Below are 8,067 nucleotides of genomic sequence, written 5' to 3'. Positions count from 1 at the left end.
CTTCTTTCATTCTCCCTCTTTTCCTTTTAAAAACTTGCTGATTTTGTGCTAGTGAGAATGTGAAGAAAAGAGAACTCTTATACACTGTTGGTGGGAATGTAAAGTAGTATAACCACTATGGGGAACAGTATAGAGTTTCCTTAAAAGAATACAACTAGAACTACCATATGATCCAGCAATCCCACTCCTGAGAATCTATCCACAGGAAAGGAAATTAGTGTATTGAAGAGACATCTGCATTCCCATTTTCATTGCAGCCCTCTTCACAATAGGCAAGATATGGAATCAACCTAGGTGAATATGTATAATTATTATTTGTCTGTTAAAAAACATTAAAAAAATTTTAAACTTACTGATTTTGAGTCTCATGTAATCAAATTATATGACTCATCATTGTTAACACTCCTTATTTCTTTATACTTTTAACTTCAAATTGTATAATTTAATCTAGCACAACTCTTGTCACTAGTTGTTGATGATTTCAATAACAAAGAACTGGTTACTCAGTTCTTTGATGTCTTCTCTTTCAGTCAGTGATGCTCCTTGTATGAATCCTCATGACTTTTATCATCACCAATAACTGCATCTTGTGTACAACCTGAATTTCATGTCTTTCACTCTAAACACCATCTCTTCTCTTCTCCCACCTCACTCTTTCCAGCTTCCTAATCCCAGCAATATTTTGACCCCTCTGGAACTCTCATCTCCATTGATCACACTATTTTTTCACGGTTTCTCTCTTTTCATACACCCTTAATTCTTTGGCCTTTCTCTCACTTTTTACCATTCTTTTGGCAAAACTATTACTACTTTTTAGTAAAGTCCAGCTCTCTATTATTCTGAACCTGTACCTGATCACCTAAAGTGGAGACTAGAGGAAAACACTCAACCAAGTTTCTTGATCTCATTTGAAATTCATGATCACGAATCTCAAGTAGGCCCTTAATGCTGTCAGGTAAGCCTTCTCTATGTCCTTAGTCCATCTGTCTCTTGCCTTCAGGATGGTTATTTCAGACTTTTTCCATTTTGCTGAAACTCCAACATGTCTCTTATGCTCAGCTGATGACCATGCTTTCTTCCTGACTGAGGAAATGGAAGCAATCAGAAGAAAACTTGTACAGATGCCCATCAAAACATCTACTTACTTAAAAGCACTGGTACCTCCCTCTGCCTTCCTACCTGTTACCTCAGATGAACTAACCATATTCCTATCCAAAGCCAGTTTCTCTACTTGCTCATTATTTGCTATCTCTACTTGTCTACTCAAAGAGCATTCTAGCAATTCTTTCCTCTTTTTCCTTCATTATCATTTTTTCACTTTCTACTGGATCATTCCAATTACCTTACACAAAAGTATCTTGACTCTACTTCCCTCAACAAATACCATTCAATGTTTTTGCTTCCCTTTGCAACATACCTCCTAAAAGGATTGTCTGTACTTATTGTCTCCAAATTCTCTCCTTCCCTTTTCTCTTAAAACCATGCCAACAGGTATTTGACATCACTGCATGGAAACTGCTCTCTTCAAGATCACTGGTAACTTCATGATGCTAACCTTGGTGGTCAATCTTTGTTTTCATCTTACTCGACTCTGTCATCAGTATTTGCCATATGATCACTCCTACTGCTTTGGTAAGTTTTCTTCACATGGCTTCCAGAATTTTCTTTTGCTCTGCTAGCCACTCATTCCTTTGCAGGGTTTTCCTTTCCCCATACTTTTAGTGTACGAATGCTCCGCAGTTGAGCCCTTATTCCTCTTCTCAACTGTATCTACGTTATATACTGTGGTGATCTTATGTTCACACATGGCTTTAAATATTTATTTGCCAGCGACCCCCACATTTATATCTCTGGCTCAGATTCCTTTCTTCAACTCCAACTCATATATTCAACTGTCAACTAATTATTCCAGTTGAATGTCTTATAGACATCTCAAACTCAACATGTCCTACACAAACTCCTGCTTTCTCTCTTTCTCTCTCTCTCTCTCACATACACACACACACACACACACACACACACACACACAAACCTGCTGTATCAGTAGCCTTTTCCATTGCAGCTGAGCAATTACAGGTTATCAGCTCATCCCAGTTGCTCAATCCAAGAAACCTTGAGTCATTTCAGACGGTTCCTTATTCATACCCCACATCCAATCCATTAAGACAGCCTGGCAGCCCTACTTTCAAAATATACCTGGGATCTGAATTACTTCTCACTGCCTACATTGCTGATTGCTAGGTACCACCACATCTCTTTCCTGATTACTTCAATTTTTTTCTAATAGGTCTCCCTACTTCTCTACTCATACAAAATTATTTTCAGATAATTAGCCACAGTGATACATTGAAAAAGTGAGTCTGATTATATATTCCTACAGCTTAAAACACTGTAGCAATTGCCCGTTTCATCAGAATAAAGCCAAAATCCTCTTAATGTCCTACAATATCCCACATAAACTGCTTTACCTATCATTACCTTTCTTTCTTTTTCTTTAACCTGTCACTCAACTTCAACTACTCTGGCCTCCTTGCTATTCCTTAAACTCACCATGCATAACTCAGAATTAAGAAATTTGCTCTTGATGTTTTCTTCCTGGAATACTATTTTTTCAGGTATTTTCTCTGTTAATTCTCTGAACTCCTTCAAGTCTTTGCTAATAAGGCCTAGGCTCACCATTCAATTTCAGATGGCAATTTCCCCAGCCCCCAGCACCTCCAATATTCCATTGCTCTCATTATCTTTTTTCTTTTCATTTCATAACAATGATCATTTTCTAACATATCAGGTAAATTACTTAGCTATTATGCTTATTGTGTATTATTTGTCTTCCCCTGCTATAATATAAGCTTGAATGAGGACAGGGATCTTTTTATTCACTGATGTATCCAGGCACCTGAAACAGCACGAGGCACATTGTAGGAAATCAATTAATGTTTGTCGAATGAAAGCAAAACAGAAAACAGAGTGAAGAATTCAGAACCTGATCAACACATATGTGAAATAAAGTAAATGATAAAGGAGGCATCCCATTTAATAGGAAATTGGATTATTCAACAGGTGGTGGTTTGTTATTCATTTGGAGGGGAGAAAAAGTTAGATTTATACGTATAAAAATGAATTTCCTAACATACGAATTAGGCTCAGAAAAAAACATTTCAGTGGAAGTTGGGGTTGGAGGAGAGATTTGAATAAATCTTGGTGTAATTTTTTTTCAACCATTGTTTTGGTATTCTTCTACTTGAATTATCTGCTTCTTTGGTATTTTGAGATATAATATGATGGAAAGAGTGTAATTTCCATGATCTCTGTCAACTAGGGTATTTCTTTTATATTCACAATGACATTAGTTTCATGGAGCTTCACATCTCAGAAAGTATGCTGTCACTACTTATTCCCCACTATTTTCTGTCAACTGAATTTCTGGATTAATTTTCTGGATTGCCTGATTATAGAAGGATGGAGAGAAGAAACATAATTGGTTGATGGGTGTGGGGAGGGAGTAGAGGGAGGCAAATGGGAAGATTAGTGCTTGGGCTCATTGGATCCAGATTCATTCCCAAATGGTAGAGAAGGACTTTAGCCTTTCTGTTGGTACTGAACCTGGGTAGCAGAATCATAGATAAAGAATATAAAAATATGAGTACTTCTCATATTTTTTTATTCAGTTCATCTCTTTTTCAGGAAGTGGCCAGGGTGTACTGGGAGTTAAGGATAGAATATTTTCACTCAGCTCAGCTTCATTAGACCTATAATTGGAATCAAACTCTCTAAGATTCCAACATCAACTTACTTTTACTCTCATAGAATGTTTCACTTATTCTGCATCACATAGACATTTAAAAATAAATTAGGACAGGCTTCATGTGGTCATCAGATTAACAACCCCTAAAGCAATCTCCTCAAACTTCTTTCTAGAATGTTTTCACATAAAATGATACAACAAAGTTGTGAAACAGGTAACATGGCTATTGTAACACCCCCATATATTTCCCCATATTTTTCCTCCCCCCTGGGTTTTTCCCCAACTGAAGGTGACTCTGGTCCACTTATGTCTTCATCTGTGGCTTTTTGGTGACATCTTCCTGCCATAGTTGAGTGATGACTTAGTTGTCTTCTGAATCATGGCTTTCAGCCTACCTGTTCTTCCCACAGTGTCCTTGGGACCACTCTGTTATCCTCTCACATTCTGCCCACACACAGGAATGAGACATCTTCAGAAACATGTTAACCTATTTTCCACAGATCCTGGAAGCAAATTTCCTTTCAGTAACAGACTGCGCATAATTGTATTCAGGAAGAATCTAGGTTCTCATACAAGTCACTGGGCAAATGATAAAAGAAATGTTTTTCTACACTTGTGCTGTCTTTTCTGCCTCCCATTCACACATCTTCACTGAATTATCTACCTTCGGTCCTCTCCCACACACATAATAAGAAGTAGCAAGGCTTTAATCCTGTGTGGATGAAAATAAGAAAAAATTATATGACATTTAAGGAGCATAACATTGCTTCCTTTCTAGTGATGTTCTATTTTCTTTATTAGACACTTCCATTCTCATACAGGTTTAACTCACACATTTACCTGTGTGATGACCGTGAAGGTCTGGTTTCTCTCCCAAGTTCCTGTCCGACCACCTATTGAACTTTTCTATCCAGATATTTTTAAATCTACTGTGGCCCAAAATATGCTCACACCTTTCCTCCTGACTTACCTGTTCCCTTTCTGGTAATAGTCACCAAACACTAAATGTTGTAGTCATCTTTGAGTCGTCCTCTGCCTTCTCCTCCTACACTCTGGCTGTCTTGGGGGGTTAATTTACCTCTATGATGATTCATCATCACCTTATTTGCATTTCCATTGCTGCCACCCTAACCCTGGCAGGGCTATATTAAAACTTTAAGGTTCCTTCTTCTCCTATATATTATTCAAATTTAAAACTGTGCTGTTTATATTTACTGAAAGTGAATTTTTAAATTTTCTTTGTGACTTGGCTTCACTGTTTTGGAACTCAGAATACAGCTTCCTTTGGAACTAATTTCCTAAATAGAAATTATGTTCCCAAATGCTTATTTAATCCTTAACACAATGAGATAATAGAAAACTCAACCCAGGGGCATAACAATGATTCTATAGGGATGTGAATTCAGACTTCCAATATGGGACTTTTCTCATTCTCTGCCCCACAGACTTGATCTAGAAGATGTGTCTGGATGACTAAAACTCTGATTTGCAATAAACTTCAGGTGTGGATGCCTATGCCCTGGGGCAAGAACTCTGAAAGAGTGAAGGAGCAGAGAGTGCCCTAGGATGAGAACTGTGAGCTTATGGCCAAAATGCTATTTTAAGGGTAAGGGTATGGGTAAGCATATTTAGAACCCCTTTTTGTTTCTCCTCTTTACCTTGTTATTTGCCTCTCCTTCCATGACCCTTTGTAAATGTACTCTTAGATTCACAACCATGTAAAACTATCAGGAAGAGGTCCCCATGACCATCTCATGCTTTCATTTTCAATTTGAAAAGTGAACAAAAAGGTCCAGTACCCTTGGGAGTGAGTGCCACAGAAATTGTGTTCAAATCTTAAATTCATCTTCGATTTCTAATTAGATTCCCACTTTCGGTGAGAATATATGGTATTCAATTTCCTCAGAATCAGAGGGTCTAACAGTGCTTCCTGACTGTGGGCATATGACCAAGTCCTCCTTATAGAAGAGGTATCTATTAGGCAAGCTAAGTTATGTCAAAACAAGCATCATAAAATAAGAAAAATATTAAAAGCAATATTTATGTGGAAAAATTGGATTATCATGGGTTTTTTCTTCATGTAGTATGATATGGTATTTTTGAAGGTGGGTAGAGCAGGGAACCATAAAGTTTTCATTGCTCCAGGATCTAAAGATCTGGCCCTGATCTCTGTTAACCCAGATTTACAGTGACCCGGTGACCCATTGTGAGCTCCCACATTGACACATCTGAGGCTATTCTCATCTTTCAGTCCAGAGAGGGTCATGTTCCTCCTTTCCCCCAAATTTGATCTTTTCCTTGGTTTGTAATCTATATTTGATTAGATGTCTGCCTATCTTTTAAAATTATAATCAATACTTTTCTTCTTCTTTCTACCCTTTATGTTTTATTGCAGTTATTTACTGAGTTAGTATCCAGTTTACAGGCTGTTAACTCTAATGTTAAAGACTTGGGCTGGTCTCCATTGGCAGATTGGGGCTAATGATATCATTAATCACGAATGTAGATTATAGCATTTCCCATCCAATATCTGCTCTACCTTCCAAGATACTATAGGATTCTAGCACCTCATCCTTTGTAAAAAGTGAGGTGATGAGAACTGTAGTGCTTGGATCAAATAAATAAAAGGAACTTTAAAAAAATCCTACACCCTGCTAGCAACAACTGGATAATTTGATGGTGATTAAAAGGACTTAAGAAAGTCAGCAGTCTCCAACCTTTTTGGCACCAGGGACCAGTTTCGTTAAAGACAACTTTTCCATGAACGAGGTAGGGAGATGGCTTAGGGATGATTCAAGGGCATTATGTTTATTGTGAGCTTTATTTCTATGATTATTACATTGTAATGTATAATGAAATAATTATACAACTCACCATAAGGTAGAATCAGTGGGAGCCTTAAGCTTATAGTCCTGCAACTAGATAGTCCCATCTAGGGGTGGCATATGGGACACTGTCAGGAGACAGTAACATCCAAAATGTGTTGCTATGTATCGTCTACTCTGGAATCTCATTTTGGTTGCTATCACTCAAAAAACACTGCCTCACAAAGATAGGAGGTTGGAAATGGAAGCAGGCTTTTCAGTGATTTTGTGGCAATTCCAGGATATTCCATCTTGACTTTAATCCAGAACATATGGAGATTTAAAGTCTCAAACATACTTCTAAGGCCACAGTCATTTGCGATCTCAAGCAGTTTATCCTCTTCTAGCACAGACAAAGTCGGTTCACCTGGCTTATTCACAAATGGATTGCAGATCCATTCCTTTTCATTTCGGGGGTCTTTTGTGGTTAGGAAGTAATGCTCAAACTCTTTTAAAAGCTGAGATAGGAGATCATGAACCAGGTGGGAGAAAGAAGGCCCTGGTTCAGTCTCTTTCAAAATCTCTGCTAACGTTTGAAATATGTCAAAAATCCCAATGTTCACTCGTTGCCCCCATAATTCCAATTTAGCTTTGAATGTAGCCCCTTTATCTGCTGACTTGAACACGGTGGTTGTTCTCCCCTGAACTGGCAGATTGGGTTTATTAAGCAGGTTCAATGTGTCACACAAGTAAGCAAGTTTTGTGATCCATTCTGTGTCACTGAAATGTGCTACCAGTGGAGATCGTTTTTCTAAAAGAAATCTCTGGAGTGGCTCTCATAACTGAGAAACTCTGTTCAGTGATCTACTTTTAGAAAGCCATCTCACTTCTGTATATAAGAAAAGATGCTTGTGCTCTGCATCCATCTCCTCACAGAGCTGCATGAACAGATGTGAGTTAAGGACATGTACTTTAATGTGGTTGATAATTTTAATCACATCTTGCAAAGCTTAGTTAAGTTCAGATGACATTTTTTGGCTAGCCAAAATTTCTCTATGGGAAGATGCAGTGCGTAGACTCACATTTAGAAGCGACCTCTTTGGTCTGGGTAGTGAAACTAAAAAGCCATCCAGTCATGGCAGCCACTTCGTCCGTGCTATACCAATGCAAAATGACCAATTCAGTTTTCCTGATATGTAATCATATAAAGACTTGAATAGTTCTGCAGCTGTGGTGTTGGTTGGCAACAAAAGTTAACACAACATATCTATCAGGCCTCTGAGCCCAAGCTAGCATGTATAGATCCAGATGGCCTGAAGCAACTGAAAAATCACAAAAGAAGTTTCTGCCTTAACTGATGACATTACCTCTTGAAATTCCTTCTCCTGGCTCAGAAGCTCCTGCACTGAACACCTTGTGACCCCCGCACCTGCCCACCAGAGAACAATCCCCTTTGACTGTAATTTTCCACTACCTACCCAAATCCTATAAAAAGGCCCCACCCCTATCTCCCTTTGC

Source organism: Trachypithecus francoisi, unplaced genomic scaffold, assembly GCF_009764315.1.
Source record: "Trachypithecus francoisi isolate TF-2019V2 unplaced genomic scaffold, Tfra_2.0 Lachesis_group5, whole genome shotgun sequence".
Lineage (NCBI taxonomy): Eukaryota > Metazoa > Chordata > Mammalia > Primates > Cercopithecidae > Trachypithecus > Trachypithecus francoisi.
Note: the sequence above shows the minus strand (reverse complement) of the source record.